Genomic DNA, 5,740 nt, shown 5'->3' with positions numbered 1-5,740 from the left:
ACCCAGACACTCGAGAAGAAAGGAACCAAGTCTATTTGGTGGAGACAAGCGGACCTGAGCCTTATTGTTGTGAGCTTGTGAGTTGCCTGTAACTCCCAGAACCGACCCAACAGAATCACCTCTGAACGTAAGTAGCCGTTAGCCATAGCATTGGATTAGCTGCAGGGTTTGTCTCCACGGCCCTAGAGAGCTAGTATTCAGCATGTTTTAGAGGTTTATCTGCTTCAGCACACCTGGTTTTAATCAGCAACAAATAGCTGAGCTGCTTAACAGTTAATCTAACCTGTTAAAGCAGGAAAATCCACTGAAACATGCTGGATAGCAGCTCTCTGGTAGCTCTGGGCTCAAGTTACAGTCTGCTGCATAAAGTTATGAAAATGCCCCATGAGAAAATTATTCTGTAATGTGTTCAGCTCACTAAAACTGCCCTGATTTCATTATTTATTTACTGATACTAGCTGCTCTCTTGGTTCTAGGTCCTCTGGTGTCTGCAGCTGGTCTCTGGTGTCTGCAGCTGGTCTCTGCTGGTGTCGTCAGGATCAGGAACTTTCAGAAGAACGTGCCTTTCAATGACTCTTTCCCCCTTATTTGTTATATTAATTAAATAAATCTCAATTTATATATTTCCTGTTTTTGTTCATGTCCATAAATACTTAAACATGCTTGATATTAAAACGAGCTTTTAACAGTGAGGTGCTAGTTTAATTCATCCAAATAGAGCAAGTTAAACATGCATTGTGATAATTCAATTAATGTAATTTATAAATATCCATTAAAATATCAAAACTGGAATCTATATGAGATATTTGGCAGCACAAAAAAACTTGTCAAACACAATATTTATTATAATAATTGTGGGCAGACAGGAGACAGAGCTGATGGAGGTTCTCAGTCATCGAAGGATGGCTGAAGGCTTTCCAGGAACAGGAGATGTGGTGTTGTCTCTTCTCTCTCTATTCTGCCAGATGAGCTGATAGGTTACAGGTGTGTGAGGACATCCTCATGCTGTCATAACCTTGATGACAGATGTGTGAGGACATCCTCATGCTGTCATAACCAGATGACAGGAGTTATCAGGTGATCAGCCAGGCTAATGAGATGCAGAAAGAAAACATATTCAGGACAGTGTACAATATGTAGTGTTGCTCACCTTATGTGCTCTTATAGAATATTAATGTGTGCCTGCCTCATGGTGTAGAGTCCATATTTGGCTGAGTGTCCTGCAATAATGCAGGTTATTAGTTAATTTCCTTTTGATAGCAAAAACAAAATATTTAATGTAAAAGTTGTTTTCCAGGTGAATCAGCTCACACGTCACCACCAAGTGTCACGGGGCCAGAATCAGTAGCCTCCGTCATGATGTAATCACAAACTTATTTAATTGTTAATATCTTAAAAATTCTGAAAAGTTTTAATTTTTTTTTTTACCTTGAACAGTTCACTGAGCTTGCACTGTCACTGAGGTGGAAGCTGGAATCAACAGCAGACACCTCACATCTTGGTCTTTTCAGGGGGTCTGGACGCTCTGGGACCTTCTGGAAGATGAATTTTCATCATGGTCCCCGTGGGTCACCAGACACACTGCAGCTGTGAACTCCATTCTGGCTGGCTTTGTAAAAACAAAGAAGCAGCACATTTATAAATGTTTAAAAGAGCATAAAATCACGTGTAACAATAATCTGTAAAACAAATTAAAACTAGAAGGTAATAATAAAATGTTTACATAGAAGATTATTAAAAATAATTCACCTTTGCTACAGGGAAGGTTTCACGTCAGCCTGGACAAGTACATTCATGCAGCTAAATCAGTCTGACAGCCAGTGTCTTGGGTAGATTTAGCCTGAAAAAAATATATAAGCACATTGTTGTTGGGAGTTTATAAAGTCAGATAATATACAAAAGAAACTGTCCCATATAGGCGCTTTATAACATTCCTAGTGTGTGATCATTATAACGTAAAAGTCAGTCTCATATGATGTGGAGAGCCTGAAATGCGACCTCCTAAACAGAATTCCTCACAGAACCGGGTCACAAGCTGGATTTCACGCTGTAATGCCGTCTGTCAAGTGCTGCGTCAGTTAGAGACACTGTTGCAGAATTGCCGACTGACTAGCTAAAGGAAGTGAACCACGTCTCTCAGACTTTGCATTTAGGTAGGGAATTGTCTTTAGAAGATGTTAAAACGTTTATTTAGCTGACTCACCTCAGACTGGAGCCCGCCGTGGTGGGGGAGCAGAGTCGGTGGGCTGCATCTAAATCGCGGAAGAGCCACGGTGGGCACAGCCTCCCTCTTCAAACGGAGACGTGCAGAATCGCGGGTAAAATGCCCACAGAGTCACCGCAAGCATACTACACTACACCTACTCACCAATACTAAGACGATATGGAACACTAAACCCGAAATACTTTCCCAATTACACTAACAGCCAAACACTAACTAAACTACAATATCCAACAGCCAAATCTAACACTAAATAAGTATTTATAACACTAAAAGATATGCTAAGACTAGGATATGCTAATGCTATATGCTAATGCTGAACTACGCTGACCTCCTACACTCGCTTGCAAATCCAACTCCCACTCACCACAGGGCGTGGCCGAGACTCTCGTTGCTTTTATAACTTTGGCACGGAGCTGCTACGTAGTACTCTACTGGTTTACGTAGTACTTTACTCTTTAGCCATTGGCTAAAATTTATTCAAAATGACTCAAATTCTATGTTTTCAGCTGAAGGTGGCGCATTACTGTGGTTTTTAGACAGAATTTTTAATTTTTAAAGAAAATGCACCAAAATGCTAAAATAAAGAATGCACACATTTAAAACACTATTGGACACTCATTTATACAGTTCATCAGCAAAAAAAAGTTAATTTAGACGTTACTTGCTCTTTAAATTGACACCAGATCCGGTGACCTTTGGGACATGGTTTGACCCCCTTAGGAAAGAGCTATCATCATGAAACGTTCAGATCACTTACAACTCAATAGATTCTACCTTCCTGTAACGTTTCAGCCGGATTGGACCTTGTTTTCACACAAATGAACCCAGAATGATGTGAAATTGTGCTTCGTGCAACATAATTCTGGGTGCCATTTAAAAACCATAAGTGCTAATGACTCCATTCCTTTTTGTGGTTGTAGGGGCTGTTGATTGGAGTACACTAAAACAAACCTGACCTCTCTAGGGCATTCAGAAGCCAAGTTATAAGCCCACAAAGGTGTAACTGGACTACTTATTTCAATTGACAACAGATCCGGTGACCTTTGGGACATGGTTTGACCCCCTTAGGAAAGTGCTATCATCATGAAACGTTCAGATCACTTACAACTCAATAGATTCTACCTTTTCTGTAACGTTTCAGCCTGATTGGACCTTGTCTTCACACAAATGAACCCAGAATGATGTGAAATTGTGCTTTGTGCAACATAATTCTGGGTGCCATTTAAAAACCATAAGTGCTAATGACTCCATTCCTTTTTGTGGTTGTAGGGGCTGTTGATTGGAGTATACTAAAACAAACCTGACCTCTCTAGGACATTCAGAAGCCAAGCCCACAAAGGTGTAACTGGACTACTTCTTTAAAGTGACACCAGGCCCGGTGACCTTCGGGACATGGTTTGGCCCCCTTAGGAATGTGCTATCATCATGAAACGTTCAGATCACTTACAACTCAATAGATTCTACCTTCCTGTAATGTTTCAGCCTGATTGGACCTTGTTTTCACACAAATGGACCCAGAATGATGTGAAATTGTGCTTCGTGCAACATAATTCTGGGTGCCATTTACAAACCATAAGTGCTAATGACTCCATTCCTTTTTGTGGTTGTAGGGGCTGTTGATTGGAGTACACTAAAACAAACCTGACCTCTCTAGGACATTCAGAAGCCAAGTTATAAGCCCACAAAGGTGTAACTTGACCACTTCTTTAAAGTGACACCAGGCCCGGTGACCTTTGGGACATGGTTTGATCCCCTATAGGATTGTGCGATCATCATGAAACGTTGAGATAACTTACAACTCAATAGATTCTACCTTCTTGTAACGTTGCAGCCTGATTGGACCTTGTATTCACACAAATGGACCCAGAATGATGTGAAATTGTGCTTTGTGCAACATAATTCTGGGTGCCATTTACAAACCATAAGTGCTAATGACTCCATTCCTTTTTGTGGTTGTAGGGGCTGTTGATTGGAGTACACTAAAACAAACCTAACCTCTCTAGGACATTCAGAAGCCAAGTTATAAGCCCACAAAGGTGTAACTGGACTACTTCTTTAAAGTGACACCATGGCTGGTGACCTTTGGGACATGGTTTTACCCCCTTAGGAAAGTGCTATCATCATGAAACGTTCAGATCACTTACAACTCAATAGATTCTACATTCCTGTAACGATTCAGCCTGATTGGACCTTGTTTTCACACAAATGAACCCAGAATGATGTGAATGTGAAATTGTGCTTCGTGCAACATAATTCTGGGTGCCATTTACAAACCATAAGTGCTAATGACTCCATTCCTTTTTGTGGTTGTAGGGGCTGTTGATTGGAGTACACTAAAACAAACCTAACCTCTCTAGGACATTCAGAAGCCAAGTTATAAGCCCACAAAGGTGTAACTGGACTACTTCTTTAAAGTGACACCAGGCCCGGTGACCTTTGGGACATGGTTTTACCCCCTATAGGAATGTGCGATCATCTTGAAACGTTCAGATCACTTACAACTCAATAGATTCTACCTTCTTGTAGCGTTTCAGCCTGATTGGACCTTGTTTTCACACAAATGGACCCAGAATGATGTGAAATTGTGCTTCGTGCAACATAATTATTGGTGCCATTTACAAACCATAAGTGGTAATGACTCCATTCCTTTTTGTGGTTGTAGGGGCTGTTGATTGGAGTACACTAAAACAAACCTGATCTCTCTAGGACATTCAGAAGCCAAGTTATAAGCCCACAAATGTGTAACTGGACTACTTCTTTAAATTGACACCAGATCCGGTGACCTTTGGGACATGGTTTGACCCCCTTAGGAAAGTGCTATCATCATGAAACGTTCAGATCACTTACAACTTAATAGTTTATACCTTCCTGTAACGTTTCAGCCTGATTGGACCTTGTTTTCACACAAATGGACCCAGAATGATGGGAAATTGTGCTTCGTGCAACATAATTCTGGGTGACATTTACAAACCATAAGTGCTAATGACTCCATTCCTTTTTGTGGTTGTAGGGGCTGTTGATTGGAGTACACTAAAACAAACCTGATATCTCTAGGACATTCAGAAGCCAAGTTATAAGCCCACAAAGGTGTTACTGGACTACTTCTTTAAATTGACACCAGATCCGGTGACCTTTGGGACATGGTTTGACCTTCTTAGGTAAGTGCTATCATCATGAAACGTTCAGTTCACTTACAACTCAATAGATTCTACCTTCCTGTAACGTTTCAGCCTGATTGGACCTTGTTTTCACACAAATGGACCCAGAATGATGTGAAATTGTGCTTCGTGCAACATAATTCTGGGTGCCATTTACAAACCATAAGTGCTAATGACTCCATTCCTTTTTGTGGTTGTAGGGGCTGTTGATTGGAGTACACTAAAACAAACCTGACCTCTCTAGGACATTCAGAAGCCAAGTTATAAGCCCACAACTGTGTAACTTGACCACTTCTTTAAAGTGACACCAGGCCCGGTGACCTTTGGGACATGGTTTGACCCCCTATAGGAATTTGCG

General features: G+C 41.0%; 1 long non-coding RNA gene across 1 annotated transcript; it reads right to left on the bottom strand.

The window, feature by feature from the left end:
• Positions 1-820: 820 nt before the first annotated feature.
• LOC139064401 (uncharacterized) lies at positions 821-2,914 on the bottom strand. The gene is made up of 5 exons (XR_011517470.1): positions 2,204-2,914; positions 1,750-1,840; positions 1,429-1,609; positions 1,058-1,090; positions 821-1,015 (listed from the first exon to the last, which is right to left on the bottom strand). It is a non-coding gene; the product is annotated as an uncharacterized lncRNA (long non-coding RNA).
• Positions 2,915-5,740: the final 2,826 nt, after the last annotated feature.

This window comes from Nothobranchius furzeri, unplaced genomic scaffold, assembly GCF_043380555.1.
Source record: "Nothobranchius furzeri strain GRZ-AD unplaced genomic scaffold, NfurGRZ-RIMD1 Scf020, whole genome shotgun sequence".
Lineage (NCBI taxonomy): Eukaryota > Metazoa > Chordata > Actinopteri > Cyprinodontiformes > Nothobranchiidae > Nothobranchius > Nothobranchius furzeri.
This window is presented reverse-complemented; position numbering and strand designations above follow the sequence as displayed.